This window comes from Kogia breviceps, chromosome 18, assembly GCF_026419965.1.
Source record: "Kogia breviceps isolate mKogBre1 chromosome 18, mKogBre1 haplotype 1, whole genome shotgun sequence".
NCBI classification, from domain to species: Eukaryota; Metazoa; Chordata; class Mammalia; order Artiodactyla; family Physeteridae; genus Kogia; species Kogia breviceps.
In genome coordinates, this window is record NC_081327.1 from 28762151 (window position 1) to 28780197 (window position 18047).

General features: G+C 41.6%; 1 protein-coding gene across 1 annotated transcript in view; it reads left to right on the forward strand.

Moving 5' to 3' along the window:
* FTO (FTO alpha-ketoglutarate dependent dioxygenase) overlaps positions 1 to 18047 on the forward strand; it is a 373461-nt gene that overhangs the window by 334455 nt on the left and 20959 nt on the right. The gene's annotated exons all lie outside the window — the stretch shown is intronic.

The following is an 18047-nucleotide window of genomic DNA, read 5'->3' on the forward strand; positions in this document are numbered from 1 at the left end:
ATAAACACTAACAAGAGAAGAACTAAGCACGGGCCTCCTGTTGAGTGGAGCTAAGTGGAATCCCAGTCGAGTTACCCCAAAAAGCAGAAAATTACCATAGCTGTCAGGAATGGGCCCCAAATCCTGTCAGGCAACAGTCAAGGGAACAGAAACTACATGAGGGGAAGGTGCATTTGGAGGAGGGAATGATCTGAAGAAGCAGATCGTTTTAGGATGTGCCTGTCTGGAGTCAGGAGGCCCTTGGAAAGCTTAGAAGGGTCTCTGGGCGTCCATGTTTTGTTGCTGTGTCCTTTGAGTTCTCGGGGTTGAAACTGATTGTATGATCCCAGACTCTTCTGGTATAACCATCCCACCTGATCACTTGAGTCCACGTTTACTGTTATTATGGCTTTAGGTTTTAGCCGGTAAGGCTAGGAGAGTGGACACATTGGGTACCGGCATGTAACAGACCATCCTGGACATTGATTTTTGAAGGTTCATTAGATAAATGCTGACATCACAGATTGATGTCTCTTTAAACCAGTACCCACTGCAGGACCGTCTAGGGAATCAAAAATATTGATGTAACATGTTTGAGCGGAAGGCCCACTGGAGAATCCCCCTGCCCAAATGGGATCCATCAATTTAGGCTTTCTTTAATTATTCTAATTTGGTGCATCCCCTGAGTTTGTTTGCAGATCTGGTTTTTATGGGGAATGTTGCTCCTACTTTAGGGGCCAAGGAAGGCCAGACAGGGTGTGCGTATCTATTTTTCATTGTTGTTTTGAGCCGCTGTTTAGTAATTAAAATTTTTGATCATAGCCTAATTTTCCCATACAGTGTGGCCATGGAATTGACAAGGGACTGATTAATGGGCCGACCCTGGGGCCAGGAGGCTGCTGGGTTGTTCTCTTGTGGAAGGCATGCCGGCAAAATAAAGTTGATGGTTTTGTTTGTGTTTAACCCTTCACCTTGGCACCATCAATAGATTGAAGACATCATTTGTATCTGCAAGCGTTTCTTTAATTAAGACCTTCTAAAAATCTTTCCTATTGATTCATTCCATTATCCTATTGATTAACTGCAGTGGATCATGTACTTGGTCTTCAGTGGAAGGCAACAGTCTGGGCCGGCTGTCATGACTACAGATGCAGACCACAGGCGGCTAGCATGCAGTGCCCAGGGCTGGCGGGAGTGTCTTGCGTTCTAATGAGCCATCGGCAGTGGCTCGGTGGGGCTCGCTGAACACCACGGAGAAAGCCAGTCGTCTCCTGCTGGAGGGCTGGCCAGGCATAAAGTATTCCTTCTAGGCATTTATAAATGCAGCCGCTTAGCGAGCTGGGGGGAGGGGTGGGTAACAGGCTTGAGTGGGGAAGGGAAAGACGGATTCTGCTCTGCATCTGAATTTGGAAATTTGAGCTTTGAAACAAAAGCAAACTCAGAAATCTTGGTGTGAGTGAGGCATGGCTCGGAGACGGACTGTTCATCTTCCTTTGCCCAGGCTACACCCCTGTGCCCCCTCCCCCTTGTTAATCAGCCTCCTTGCCAGACCGGCTGCAGGTGCCACAATGGGTTTCCTGTTTTAAAAGAGCTCCCCCATCTCCTTAGTTCAGAAAGAAGAGCTGGCCACTTCTCCCTTCTGCCTAGACGTGAGTCTGAACCATCCCCCGGTATTAAAAATGAAGAAACCTGCAGCTGAGCTAGTTCTTAAACTTTGCTTTTTGAAAGCTGCCTTAATACTGATAGTCATAATGAATTATCCTGGCTAGAGTTGGAGGAGAGAGGACTTTACAAGGCTGGGGTTTGGTATTCTGTGATACGTGAGAGAAATGAGATAATACACAACGTGATAAAGCATTCAGCACATAGTAGGTGCTCAGTCAATAAACCAGTAACTGTTGACCTGCCCAAAATTCATTTTTCTTCCTCTCGTACGTGTCCTATTCCATTCCTCATCTTCAAATAGACCCGAAGAGATGGCCTTCTCAAGAGTCAGGATGCCTTTCTTCCCGAATGGAATCCAGCAGAAAAGAAAAAGTGTAGAAGTTGCTGGACAGGAGGCAGACCGAGTTAGAGAAGATAATAGGATGTCTCTGTGCTCTGACTCTTTAGTCAGCAACTTAATGAATTTTCACTCTCAGAGTGAGAAATCCGAAGGCTTCGAAACATCTCACCTAAGCAAGGTTATAATAACGGTCTTCATCTTCAGGGTCAAGCTTGGCTTGGGATTTCAGTTAATGTGTGTGGTCCCCAAGTTCACGCCAGGGCTTTGTAGGAGGCCCTGAAAAAAAGAAGTCAGAAAGTCCCCGTGTGTGTGATTTGGGGTTGAGAAGGTGGGTGTGGGAAAGCTGACCATGGCGGGAGGAACTCTTCTTCTGAATGTGCGTATTTAAAATAAGAATTTCTCCATTGATAGAATGTTTAAATCAAAATTAAGCGCAAATCCCTTGCTGATTTGTGTTTCTCCTGTCGACTGTTAGGACAGCCAGTTGTTTGTGCCAGACCAGTTATCTGTGCTCAGTTTCCCTTGGCACCAAAGGTCATGTTTCGGATGTCCTGCATTTCGTCCAGTGCGTTAACATTGTAAAATGAACAAACTATTTTCTCAGGCCTGGGACCTGACCATCCTAACGGCCAGTTCTACCCTTGTCAATTTTGAAAAATGCCTTATTTCCATGTATCTGTAAAATTTACCATTGTGTAGATACCCCAGACTCTTCTTCTTCTTCTAAGAAGAAACATATTTAGATCTAAGTGTATGTTCCATAAGGGAAGTTATTTCGAAAATAGGGTAGGAAACATTTTAAAATAAACAATATTTCTGAGTTTGCTTTTTCAGTGAGCATGTTTTAAATTAGCATGTAATCTGCACTCATCGAAATCAGTTTTTTAAATTTAAAGATGTATAAAACAGAAAAGAGACGTCTCCTATAATCCCACCACCTTGAGGTAACAGCTATGCATATTTTTTTAGTGTATTGTCTCCCAATCTTTTTTCAGTGCATTCATACATACGTATGTATATACTTTTTTAAAAAATTGAAGTATAGTTGCTTTACAATGTTGTGTTAGTTTCAGGTGCACAGCAAAGTAATTCAGTTATATATATATATACACATATATATATTCTTTTTCAGATTCTTCTCCATCATAGGTTATTACAAGATATTGAATATAGTTCCCTGTGCTATGCAGTAGGTCCTTGTTGTTATGTATATACTTTTTAAAGCAAAATTAGGATTTTTTTCACTTACTATATCATAAACATTTTTCATATCTTTAAATATTCCCTGGGAACATGATTGTTAATAGAAACTAGGATTCCCTTGTATACACATGCCATATTTATTTAATTTTTCTCCTATTGTTGAACACTTAGGTTGTTTCCTATTTTTTCCTTATCATATAAAACACTGGGATGAGTATCCTTGTATAAAAATTTTGTGTGAATTTTTATCACCTTAGGATAAATTCCTAAGAATTGAATTCCTGAGTCAAACAATGTGCACATTTTAAAGGCTTCTGACACATATTGCTAAAATATTCTTACAAAAGGTTGAACCAATTATATAGCGTCCACCAGTAGTCTATGAGCAAGGCTGTTTTCCTGTGCCTTTACAGCAGCCCTGGTAATTGTGTAAGTGTCTGTTGTGTGTAAACTCTTTCAATTTGATAGATTAGGAAAACAGAGTCTCCTTGATTTCATTTACATTCTTTTGATTACTAATGAAGTAGCAGTGTTTTCTTCTATTTACACGGCTATTTACATTTCTTCTTTTGTGAAATATTTGTCCAGGTCTTTTGCCCATTTTTATTGAAGTGTTCGGCGTTTTCTAACTGATTTGAAGAATTATTTTCTTTTGCATTAAAAGCTGTAGCTCCTTTTCCTAGATAATCAGATGAGATTGTTATAGATAATCCAGTTGGATTGTTCATGTAGACATTAAGTTGTATTTGGAATATCTTGATAATGGCCATGTTATTAATGCACTTTTTACTTTTCAAAAAATGACTGTTTGCCTCTGATAAAAAAGATATATGGGAAAGAACCTGACAGTGTCAATCCAGCTCGAGTTAACTATCCCAGGACACTACCAACATTTTATTACAGTTGTCAAAAAAAAAAAAACCCCAACAATTTTATTGTTTTGATTATTGAGATCCAGCCACACATCAACTGAGCAATTAAAATCTCTAAATAACATTCTCTGAATTGTCAAACAAAGGATTCGTTCCCAGTGGAAAGGACTTTTTTTGAAAGAAGATAGTTTTCCGTGTAATGTCTGTGCCAATAAATGGTCTCACTAATTGGAATATACAGAAATATTTTACCAGTTTAACAATGCATGACACCCTAATAAGATTGTGATGACAAGCTTTTCTTTTTATGAAAGGTGATGTTACTGCATGCTTCTAATATACATGGGCTCGTGTGTCTTTTTATGACATGTTATAAATGAAATGTTTAGTAGAAATTAATCTGCTTTCCCCAGATCTTTCCTGTATATGAAATTATTTTTTAAAAGCAGGACAACAGAATCTTGATTTCTGTCGTTTTTATTTAAGTACTTGGAATAATATATTTTAAGGCATCTTGGAATGGAATAGAAAAGGATCACAATTAAATGCATATTAAACTGCTTGTCCCAAATCCCACTAATCTGCCACTAGAATGTGTGAAGCCAGATTCCCCGTCTTGCCCTAGCTCAGGTGGCTGGCTGAGTGCAGGCTTGGGACAGTTAATGACAATCTTCCAAGACAAGCAGGACTTAACATCAATATCCCTCTCCCAGATAGTCTATATGCTCTGGAGGTGGTGAGCTCTGTCAGGGTTTTGATGATTTTATGATGGCTTGTGTATATTTACAGTGTGTTTAAAATACTCTTTGTAATTATCCTTTGAGTGACAAAGCTTAATCTTTCGATCTTGATCTGCACCTCCTGCTGATGTGTTTGTTGGGTAACTAAAAAGCGGAAATTTACTAATGCCCGAGCTCTGTGCCGGTAATAAGACTGAGGAGTCAATAGATGATTAACCTGCCTTTCTCCTCTTTATGAGAATAAAGGAGTCACTTTATAAAATCTTTGAAGGTGGCCCAGATTTTTCAAAGCAGCATCCTAGAAACATATAACAGCCGTACAAAACTGGGCAACATTTGAATTGCACAAAGCAAGTACGTATGGTAAAGAATATAAAAAGGTCATTTGAATACTGTTCTTCAAACACACTGATGTAAACCCCCCATCGAAACTATGTCCTATGCATTTCATATACACATATATGTTTACACTTATGAATATATACAACACATGTATGTATATATGTGTGCTACGTATATGTTATATACATACAAATAAATTATCTTGTGGAGTTAGGCAGCATGTTTGATTGGATACAGATATTTTGTTAGATTTTAGGGGCGAACTAAATAGGATACAGTCATCATTTAGCCTATCATAGCTGCATCTTAAAAATGTTCCTTTGTAGTATTTCATTTGAAATGGGATGAAAGGCTGGGGTTATTATCCCTTGTTGCAAATGAGTAAAGGCACATGTGTTAATAATGGATGCTGAGGATTTAGAATTAAGTATTGAACCTCTGCCTTGGTTTTCCAGAAAGATGAGGCACTACCACTACCCTTTTTGAAAGCTCTTTTTTTCTGATAATATTTATAGGTCAAAATTTTAAGCAAAAGCAGAGGAAAACCGTTTCAGGTAACTGGCCTGTGTGATTATTGACATGTGCGATTCTCTGATAAAATTAAAGAACATCATCAGCAGCATATATAAAGGAAACTGCAGGCTGCCTGAGACTCCTCTGAAAAAAAATCTTAAAAATCGTGGATTGATTTGCAGATTTAGTGGGATATTAAAAGCTGATGTTGTGCCTGAATAAGATAAGCATTCTATATTAGACTGTCCTGGAGAAAGCCCTCACATGGCTAGGTGATTTTATTGACATCTCAGAACTAAAGGCCATAAATTCTGCTATCGGGCAATATACCGTCCTAAGAAATAGACATCATGAATGCCAAAGTCGCCTTTGGGAGCCCAGCAGACACAGTGTGGAGTCAGATAAAGCATTAAATCCCAGACCCAACCCAACACCTGCAGCGTTGTCACCGCTTTTAACCTTGATATTGGTAAAGCTTGGCCGCCATTTGTAACCCATCCATTCCCACAAGCAGTTGGTCGCTAGCATTCCCGGTGAGTCATACTCAAGGCCAAGTACGCATCCCTAGCTGCCCCCTCTCCACCTCACCCCACAGCTACTCATATCAAAATGATGCTTATCCTGTGGTCGCCGCTTGGAGATTTAGGCAGCAGCAGGATGCTAAGGAGTCTGTGCCAAGAGTTCAGCTAAACAGGAAAGAAAGCTTATCAAGTCCCCTCAGTCAGGCAAGTGTTCACGTCCAGAGAACTCGTGAAAGGCAAAGGATGGTGAGATGAGAAAAGCAGACAGCAAGGACACAGGTAGGTGAAGGGTTTGGAGGCCAGAATGGCAGGCAGTTGGATCAAGAATCTAGATTTAGTGGATTTGGGAAGAGAAGATCAAAGACTCCAACTAAAGTTCTGGAAACTGGACCAGAATGTCTTAACCACGAAAAGCCAAAATCAAGTTAAGAGCTGGGCAGTGACGTACCGAGGGTGGGACAGTGGGAGCAGTCCACCCCAACTCTCCCTCTCCACCCCCTTCCATGCCAGCAATAAGGGGCTGCATTGTCTGTAGAAGATTGAAAAACAATAAGAAAATGGACAAGAGTCTGTCTGCTTTTCGATAGCACCATTCTCTGCCACGTCTAAACAACAGCCACATTAGAATACTCACTCCCCTCTAAAAAAAGCTTGTGTTGGTCTAACATCCGTACAATTTCTGAATTACTCCTGAACTTTACTCATATATATATATAAGCTTTAAATGAGCACATTTTAGGAACATATCGTCTAATGAATACTGTATTCTATGTAGACATTCATTCAGGGAATTTTCATGTATGCAGTCAGCAACTGGCATACAAGGACTCAACTGCACCTGTTCACATCAAGACTAAGTTCATTACTGGGGACTTTCCTGGTGATCCAGTGGGTAAGACTCCGTGCTCCCAATGCAGGGGCCCTGGGTTTGATATCTGGTCGGGGAACTAGATTCCATGTGCTGCAACTAAGACCCAGCGCAACCAAAATAAATAAATAATAAATAAATAAATATTTTTTTAAAAGGGTGAGTTGATTACCATTTAGAACTATGTCTCCAGCCACTATGGTGCCATGTATTTCTGCATCTAAACAGTAGATGGGAAATAAACAGTAATAGACAAGAGAGAGAAACAACAGTTGGGGTACTTAAACTCTGCCAAACCATGTGACCACTTTAAGTTTTTATTTTTCTTTAAAATGTAAAACAGTGAAACCGTTTGCAAACCACTCTGTGTAATAGTTTTTACTTGGTAAATGAAAATTTCAGTTCCCTATGTAAAATATTTGACTGAATTTGAATCATATTTTTAAGTTACAGTGTATTCTTTAATTGTTCATTGATTATTTTAAATTGAAGACTAAATCTTATTATTATTGTTACTGATTATTATATGATAGTTATTGAGAAAATTTTATGATATAGAGGCGTGTGAAAAAAAGGGGTGTGAAAAATGCTCTGCTTCAGCTGTCAGATATGCTAAGCATGTCCCTGGAGATGGAATAGTGTTTATGAGTACCTAGTGAATTCAGTGCCTGCTGACATAATCAATGATAATAAGGAAACATAGGCACAGGATGACCAAACCAAGAATGAACTTGATTCTGGGCTTTGTGATCTGATATCTCCTGGTATTCTCTGGGTCTGAACTGACCTCCAAGTGGAGCCAGGGCTGATACCATGGAAGGAAATACATCCATCAATTTGCCTAGAGTTCGAGAACGTAAACAGATGATGGACAGACAGGCTGATTGTTGTTGATGGTCACCCTGGGAGAAGCATGTGGAATCTACCAAGGAAGTCCTGTGGAGTGGAGCCACTCTTGAGACAATACTGAAGCCCTTCTGAACCAAAGCCCTTCTGAACTGAAACTTCAGAAAGCAAAATGGCAGCGTCGTGGAAGCTGCCACACAACCAATGGATGGCTAATGGCCACAGAAACGGGCTGGCTCTTTTACAGCCCAGTGACTGGAGTAGGACCTGGTCATAGAGATGAATGAAGCAGGCCAAGCACGGAGAGGTGGGATTTGATTCACACTGGAGCACGTGTGCCCAGTCTAAAAGGGGCAGCCACTACTCAGTCCCGCCTGTTGCCATCCTGGGGGAATATTGACCCAGATAAGCAGATCTTTCAGTTTTTTCAAGCAAAGCCAAACATCAGGATTGTTGAGCGAAATCTCTAGGTTTCTTTTTCTTTTCTTTTCTTTTTCTTTTTATTTATTTTTATTTATTTATTTATTTATTTATTTATTTATTATTTGTGTGGTACGTGGGCCTCTCACTGTTGTGGCCTCTCCCATTGCGGAGCACAGGCTCCAGACACGCAGGCTCAGCGGCCATGGCTCACGGGCCCAGCCGCTCTGCGGCATGTGGGATCTTCCCGGACCGGGGCACGAACCCGTGTCCCCTGCATCGGCAGGCGGATTCTCAACCACTGCGCCACCAGGGAAGCCCTCTTTTCTTTTTAAATAACTAATTCACCTTTTTTTTTTTTTTTTTTAAGTACCAAAGCCAAGACTCTCGGGACCAAAATAAATGTCTGGGAGCAAAATGTCACCCTTGAGCCACCATTTTCTCCCCTCTGCACCGGAACCTTAAATTGTTTCAGGTGCTCTCACTACCAAAACCGTAGGCTGACCTTCATGCTTTGGAATACTAGAGAGAGCTAAGAATCACGTTTAGGAGAAAAGTAGAGGCACTTTTGACTAATGATGGAATGACTGTTGCAAAAACTGTCACAGCGTGCAGCCACCAAGCGCCAGGGAAGATAACACACTAAGAATAATAGCTGTCATTGATTGAGCTAGTGCCTCTGTGCCAGGCACTGTGCTATTACACCCTTCACACCCGGGACCTCACTGGGTCCTCATAGCAGCTCCGTGAAATAGGTATTTGTATCCCTACTTACTGATAAGGACACTTAGCAAGGTTTTGTCATTTTCCCAAGTTCAGTCACGCAGTCAGGACTCCACCCCACGCCTCTCTTGGACTTCAAAGCTCAGGGTCTCAACCACCGAGGCTAAGCTGTCAACAGTGAGGGGACTCGTAGCTACGCCAAGACATCAGAGCCGGGTTGCCTTGACGATCAATTTGAAGCGCCCATCACCCAGGAGCTTCCCCGGCAACACGAAGATAACAGACTCGTTCTGTGGTTTTTTGTCACCTGGTCAATAATTGTTTGAACACCAGAGCTGGCCATTGCCCTTGTCCCGTTATGGAAACTTCTCTTTAACAAAACCAGCGGGAGAAGGGACCGCGCAGTTTGGCCTGGAGCGCTTGCGTCAATGTTCTCCTGAAAGAATATGCTTTTACTTACGCATTGCTTGCTTAACAGACCACAAAAGTCAACATCCCTCTGGAAGAACAGCTCGTGCTCGGAGGCATCACAGGCTCCAAAAGATCCTGTTGAGGCACGTTGTTGTGTAAAACCCACAAGTGGAGCAGCACCCCATGTCTTCTCATTATAATGTTAGTATTTAAGAAAGCTTCAGAGATGGCCTCTGTGCTTTCTACCAAAAAATGGGTTGGGATATTTTCTCCCCCTTTGGCTTTTCAGACCTGGAAGCACATCAACGGTTTTTTTTCCAACAAAAGAATGTGTCTCTTGTCCCTGGGCACGGCAAGGCTGCAGAGAAGGAGAAGCCAGCCTGTAGAGGGGAGGGAGGGGAGGTGACTGATGGAAGTTAGCGCCCCTTGGAAAGGGATACAGGCACAGGGGCTCGCGGGGCTGTCTCATGCCCCCCTTCCCAGAGGAGGCAATGAGATCTTATTTCAGATGGTTTTCTTACTGTGTCCTCATTCCATTTGCCGGGAACCCTGTGGCAGGTCCGTAATTTCTCTTGTCCTCCAGCCCAGGCTGGGGTTGGGCTTGTGTGAGTGGCCGAGCCAGCCGTGCAGGTATCAGCGTGGCAGACACAGAACTGAAATCCAACCTGCCACCCAACCGGGACGCATTCTTGCTTGGGGCTGTGTGGCCCCAAAGTGCCCGATAGCAACCACCCCCCCTTCACTGGCTGCCTGTTGGGCACAATGTATTGAAATAAGCGCTGACCGTGTTCAGTCCGTGCCACGCCCTGCCCTGGTGTCAGTAGCCAAAGAGGAATCAGATTGGAACCAAAAATAACAAGCACTATAAATCATCAGATGCCCCCAAACACTGAGGCATTGTTTGGAGCTTATGGCGAGCCCAGGATAGTAGGAGGCATCTAATCAGAAACTCAAAATGAACAGCCCTGCAGAACAGATGGGCAAATTCTATGGACTTTCCTTCCTTCGAGAGAGGAGGGGCCATTATTTAAATTTATATACAGCGGAACCCCATCGTGATGATTAAATCTGGATGATCGCAACATCCAGCTGCATTCAACAGCGACCTTCTCAAATCAGACTTGAGCAGAGATGCCACATGGCCATGGCCAAGGACACAGGGTTCATTTCCTAGGCATGTGAGTTTTGGTGCTGGGTCAGTTAGAGACACAGCAGAAAATAGACTGATTTCCACCTGCATCTACGTGCCCCCTTCAGAGCGGGGGAGTTAATGCTTCTACTTCAATTAAATTCCACCCCCGCTCTGTGTATCTGAGAAATTATTTCAATCAGAGCTATGCCATGTCAAGGAAAGAGACATGGCATATAGGAAATTGAACTGTTGAGTCCCGGGTGGTGTCACTGCCTCTAAGGTATCCGACTGCTTTCACTGAACCTGTAGAAAGTAGATCACCGATGTTTCGAAAAGTTTGGCTCCAGTGCCACTTAATTCTTGCTCCAGAGGCTGGGAACTTAACACGAGCAACTTCACGTGGAAACCAACATTCCCACCAATATAAAAGTTTTATGTAGGAAACGTGACCTCAAAGGATCCCCATATCGAGTGAAATCTGGGGGGGGGGCTCGGGACGTCCAGTTCAGAATTCTGCGTCTGGTTAAAGTACTTAGAAGCTTAGGCATATACTCAAAATGTCCTTAACATCACCTTCGTATGTGCTGTGTCACTCTTGATCCATTAATTTTTCATACTCTTTTTTTTTTTTTTTTTTGAATTTCAGGATTCCCATAGTCTATAATGGTAAAATTACAGTTGGATTTAACAGATTTAGGGGCCCATGTTGTTTCTCAGACAATTTTAGGAATCCTTCAAAGTCAGTTTCTCATGATCAGCAAATTGTAGTTTAAAAAGTTTATGAGGTGGGAGGGATCATTCTTCATTCAGGTTCAAGGGCCCCTTTCGGTTGCAAAAGACAAAAGAAAACCTTTAAAAACAAACTTTATGAGAAGGGAGAAAGGGTTGCAGTTTGGGGGCTTGCTTTCTTTTTTTAAATTGGCTTTGCCTTCTTAGCTCTTACCTTGAGCAGAATACAGAACATGTCACGTCCACCTGTTTTCTTAATTGTAAAAAGTAAATACTCTAAAACGTATTTTTTCAAATTGCGATTACGTTCCAGTGGTTTCTGTGTAACATAGATTAGATTTTTATTAAGGGTTTTATTAAATAACTGGTGTTTCACCAACATCTAATTAAATCTTCTATCTAAATTGAACAGAAAATTAGGGGCGAAAAGAAAGCATTTGTAGCAGACTTTATTACAGATAAGACTATTATTTGTTCATCTTAAGAATTTGAGATCAAATTTACACGCAGCATCCTCATCAAATTTCTTTTCTGGGCTGCTGAGCCCTGGCCCCTTGAAAGCAGCCCATTATCTTCCCGCCTCCTTTTTATTATAGTGTCCTGGTTGTTGGCAACATGCCCGCTGTTTAAGGTTACTTTCATTAATTAACCGAAAGTTAATTTCTTTGCAAGCAAAATCTCTGATCTCATTATGTTGTCTTTAAAGCTGAAAGCTTCAGGTTTTCTGGTCTCCTTTGATGGCACAATAAAAAGCATGCTCTTTATCTTAAGGGAAACTGTCTCCAGGGTTTAATTTAATAGTCCTTGAAATAGTTACAGCACAGCCAGGCAGACTACAATAATATGCCCATTTTAGAAAACCTTGGCTTTGTCATGGTTAAGAGAGCCCAGTTGACGGTACAGATGTGGACTAGGAGGGCTCCGTGTTCACATAAGTTCTGCGTTTTACCTCTTTCAGTCCCATTTTTACACCCCCGTTCTATGTCCTGTCGGAGAACAGAACAAACAGCAGTGTTCCTTCCAAAGTGTGCCATCTCGTTCTATGGGAGTTTGGGGGGTTGACGTTTCGTCTGTTTGCCTTTACTGCATTTGGTAAGCTGTCTTTTGTCCCGCTGGTAGAAATGAGGCAACATTGGGTGGAACACAGAGTTTGGGGTAGTGGTTTGGAGGCTGGCAAGCCTGGATTTGAATCCCAGTCTTTCCTTGGAGGAGCTCCATGTCCTTGGATAAGTTATTTAGCCTCTTTCTCTAAGTCTCAATTTCCTCATCAATAAACTTGAAATGATTATGCAGAGTTAAGAAAGTTAAATCAAGTAACTTATCCATAGCAGAGACTTAAATGTTCCGAACGGTTCTGTTCTAGTCTTTACCAGCTACAAATGTGTTTCTCGATTTGGGGTCCATCCTGTTATTTGGGAGCTGGCATCCACTTTGCTACAGCAGAAGCAGCAGTGTGGGGGAGACGGTCAAAGGCCACAGAGCACGTTCGGTGTGGATTCAGTGAGTTGGGCTCTGCCTTGCCCCAAACGCTCTTTTGTAGATGTGGGCACGTGAAGAGTGTGTTTTCTTTGTCTCTCTGAGTTACCCTTCATCCTCCGTGAAGAAATCTGGTTACTTTCTGGAGCATTAAATTCAGTGAGCCAGGGGCCAGAATGTCTTTTCAGAGCCGCCAGGTGTAGGTCACACAGAGGGAAGAGAACTCTTCAGGTGGCTCGAGTCTCAGGAGCCGTACAGGTACACAGAGAAGCCATTTGTATTCCACTGAGTCCAGCCATGTTACACATACACAACTGGGATTTACAGAGGCTGGGAGGGAGGGCTGCCGAGAGCGGGTAATGGCATGACCCGACATGCTGCTTCCGATGCCTGGGAGACTGGGTCTGCGCCACTTGCACATGTGGCCCCCGTACCTGTTCCTGATGAAGGATGCAATTGACTCAACTCAAGCAGGTCAAAGTCACTTAGGCAGGAAATCCCAGGTCTTGGGAAGAAAAGTCCTGTGCCTCTGGGGCCCTTGGCAGAAGTCGAAGGCCCAAGGTAGTGTATTGGCAAAGATCCTGTCTGCTTTGGTGCCTTGCTCACTGCTCCCCCATGCTTTTAGGTAGAAATATTGTCAATGCTATTGATTCGTTGATCTGATAATCCGGCAAGCTCCCTGATGTGTTAAATTCCCTACTTCTGGATGACGGTAAGTGCGGGCAGAGCGTATGCTTCAGCTGGGGGGAACTCTCAGCGGACCTTGATTAGACACCGCTTCTTCAGTGAGTTTGCTACAGGCATGACAGTTCCGATTATTCTTCTGGCTGTCACACTGAACCCTTCCCGAGACCATTTTTCCCTAGTAATCCACATTTTCCAGCTTTACTTTAGATTTGGAACAACACTTTGCCTTCTCATTGGGCCTCTAGGGTCTCTTGATTTATTTTTAGTGTTTATTACATCTATGTGTTTAGGTTTTCATTTTTCAGTTTTCTTTTCTATTGTGAGTGTGCTCTATTCTCTTCATCTTCCCCTCCGTGACACACCCTCTGTGGCAAAAATCATCTCTGCGTTTTTCCTCATCCTGTACTGATCTTTAAACATTCCATCAGCCATATCCCTCGTTTAAAAAATGCATAGCTACGTGATGAAAGGGATATGACGCGTGGTGTGTAGATATCGAAAGAAAGTCTTTGGTAAAGGCAGTGGAGTTTTCTGCAAGGAGCAGAGTGTTGGTAAATAAGCTAGCACCACATCGTTGCAGTTTGTTTATAAGCTGTTTGTTTAGAGCCTGGTCTGGAATAGCTAGAAACTGTACTGCCCTCTGATTTGTCTTTCTTTACTTGTTTTTCACCCCACCCTCTCTTTGGCTTCTGTCTCCAAGCTCTTCCACCTTGTTGAAAGGACATCACGGTACCCTTGGAAATCCAAGCCACCACTTGGATAAATTACGCCTTCAGCTGTCGGGGTCCACGGTGCTATTTGTTCTACCTTCCAGCTTACTTGTGCTTAATATCAATTGCCTTCTCCGCCTTGGTACAAAGAATGCAGGATGACTACTTCCATCCCCTTTGCAAAATAATAAAAACAACAACAACAACAATAAGACCTCTGAGCAAAGAACTGTTAAGCCTCATTCAGATTTTGTAAAAGTAGAAAACGAATCATAAATACCTGAGAAATGAGGTTCATAACGGAAGCCCCAAGAAGCCCTTTAACCTGGGCAAAATCCTATAGCACAATTATATACAATTTCACACTTGACTGGGGCTGTTATTTGAGCAAAAATAACCATTTTTCTGCTCGCACGAAATGAGCCACATATCCAGCTGCAGAAAAATATAGGATCGCCCGTTCAGTCTGCATGTAATCAGCGTACTTGACGGCAAGGACATTGTAGGATCAAAAGAGTTAATTGGATCCTGCCCACAGCTACCACACACACAATTAAGGGCAAGATTAACAGAGATGAAAAATTTATTGCGAAAATGCAACGCTGGTCTGCAAAACAAAATGATTTCAACCGAGCAGTTGTTCTGTTGCCATAATCCTAATGATCCACTCTATTACACTAATAATACGAGAAAAACTAATTGCAGCGAGGACAGGACAAATCTTTTTTAATCTCCGTTGTCATCCCAACTAAGTCCCAACCCATTTGTATTAACCTTTGCTGACAGAGTCACATGATGGACATAATTTCTTATAATTTACCAGCTATGGATCTAACCTTTCTTCATCAAATATTCATAAAGGCAGGATTCTCAATGATTTTCTGTCTCTCTTCATATTTACAGCTGTTGTCTTCTTACTTTCTACAGTAATTTGGACACAATTGAAGTCAAATGGAATTAAAGTTAAATGCCTTTAACAACTAAGGTGCCTTAAAATTAGAGATTTGGGGGAGGGGTCGTGAACTGGAGGGGGAGAGCTTGTGTTCCCGAGACCCTTCGCATCCCAGAGGGGTCCCAGTGGGCTGCCCTTCCCCCAAAGGGAAAACGAAATCAGCTGGAGAATAAAATGCCATTGCCCTCCCTTGGCCTGCTGAGCGTGCATTCTTGGGCTTGTAGTTCGGGATGCTCTGAGGCTGAATTGACCAGGAGCCCCATGCCTTCCTCTGTACACAGGGCTTGCTGGGAACCTAGGCTGACAGGACCAGGCTCTGTCTGAGCGTTGTGTGCCCAGAGGGGCCCGAGAAACATGTCAGGGGCTGTAATGGTGGACAAGAAAAGTTGGTTGGTACAGTTACTTAGAAAACACACACGAATATCTGAAACCGTTCCTGAGAGCGTTTTTGGTAGAAAAACATCTGTTTCCACTTTGCTTCTTTGTTGCTTTGACGGTTTTCTTAAGAGACATGTAGATGAAAGAAGTTTTATAAAGCTTAGGTGTTTAAAATAAGTGTAGCCACTGGTCCTTTATTTTTCCTCTCCCCCTTGAAAGACTTCAGTTTCAGTGAGATGGCAGAAGTTTGGGGAAGATGAGATAGTCTAGAGAAATCCCTTTTCTACTCCAATCCTCAGAGGACCCTACCTTTACTAAAACAGCTAAGAATGTTGTAGGTAAATTCTCCCTTAAGATGCAACTTAGTTGTTTTACCTGGTTGACTTCAACTTCCTATATTGACTAAGCCAAGAATTTGCTTCTTGCTGAGTTCCCAGAATTCTGATTGGTAGAAAGGAAGTTAGACCTGAAGGCAGTTATAGACTTTAACAGCTGATTCACATCCCTAGCTCTAAGGTATCTGGTTTTCTTCACCATCAGTTAGCATCTGTATTTTAAATTACACAAGGAATACACAAATACATATACTTTATAAAAAAAATTAAAACTTTATAAAGTACTCTTTGACCACTACCCCCAATCTCAGACCTCTTGCCCTTTCACATATTTTCTGTGCATTTATAGACATAGATGTACTGTAGACAAGTATGTTTTCTTTGTTTTATATAAATGGTCATTACAAATAACCATTGCCTCTATAAATCAATACTACCCAACTTGCTTTTGTTCCTCAATAATATATCTAGATCTGGAAATCTTTCTATGTTAGAACATGTAATATAAATCTGTTCTGTTTAATTGTTGCAGAGACATCCATAGGTTGGATATACCATAGTTTAGTATCGTTCCCACGATAACGGACATTTAGGTTGTTTCCAGTTTCTCAAATTATAAGCAATTCCGCAAAGCACCATTAGCTGTTTGGAACAGAGATAGAGCATGTAATTGTTTTAACAGCATGCTGGCTTTTGCAAATACAGTTTTGAGAATGTTTATAGTGACCCGATAGCTCAAGATACTTTTTTAATGTTTTCTACCAAGCCGAGTTTCCTTTCTGATGGGAAAGACCAAAACAATTATGAGACATTTGGTATCGTGAGTACCCCACAAATAAATAGACATTCCAGACAGCAGTGAATTAAATGTTTTCAACAGGGGAAAAAGTGATAATCAGCTGTCAGAAATGCCCAAGGAAAGCTTGTTATACAAGGAGACTATCATCGTGGTGAGTTTCCTGTTATACAGATTGAGTTATACTGAAGGTCAGACGATGTCCCCTGAGCTGCAGCTGCATCCTGGAAAATTCTCCTCCATGGTACTGGGTTCTCCATTTGCCTTGTTCGCCAATACTCCTGCTATAAAGAGGTGTCCATGAGTATGATAAGGATGGCTTGCCAATTAGGATATGCATACATGCATGGTCTTAATAGCCATTCCTAAGTCTCTTACAAATCCAATAGGAGATGGCAGGAAGTTCTTTTAAAGGACCAAAATCTTTTGCCAGAAGGTTTGAGGGGTATGTCCCATGAAAATTTTTACTAGGAATCTCAGATACTGTCATTCTTCTGGACTGGAATTGGATAGATGCTGAGATGCCCACCAGTTCCCTCTGGGTTAATGGAAGAAATAGGCATGTACACAGTCAGATTGTATACATTTGTAGAAGTGCAGAATGGAAACTTTCAATCTGAGTGAGTGTAAAGATTCTAAATTATTTTTAAAATAGTTCACATTAATTACTGTTAGGTTTAGGGAATAACTCAAAGTTGGGTTAACAGTGTTGTCAGGTAGAGGTTTTACTTTGGTGAAAACCAGCAACTGACTTAAGAATGGCGCATAGATGGAAAAGATCCTTCAAGAGTTCATAAAACATTGGGTATCTCTTATTCCTGCAACTCCATTTTCAGGGTGTTAACTGGCTCAGTCTGTCATTCTACACTGGGCACTCTTATCCTTATCTTATAAAAGGGGGAGTTGAGAGATTCTGTCAAAGGTTAGTAGAACCTAAGAAAAAAAGAGATAAATTCATCAAAAATTAAAAACTTTTGTGCATCAAAGAACATTGTCAAGAAAGTGAAAAAATCCTACAGAATATGAGAAAATCTTGCAAATCATGTATCTGATAAAGGTTTAATATCCAGAATATGTAAGGAACTCCTAAAACTCAAGAACTAAAAGACAAACAACCCAATTTTAAAAAAATGGGCAAAGGACTTGATTAGACACTTCTCCAGAGAAGATATACAAATGGTAAATAAGTTCATGAAAAGATGCTTAGCATCATTAGTCATTAGGGAAATGTAAATCAAAACCACAATGAGAGACTACTTCATACCTACTAGAGTGGCTATAATAATTTTTAAAAATAACAAGTGTTGGCAAGGATGTGGAGAAATTAGAACCTTTGTATGTTGCTGTTGGAAATGTAAAATCATGCAGTGTCTTTGAAAAACAATTTGGTGGTTCCTCAAAAAGTTAAA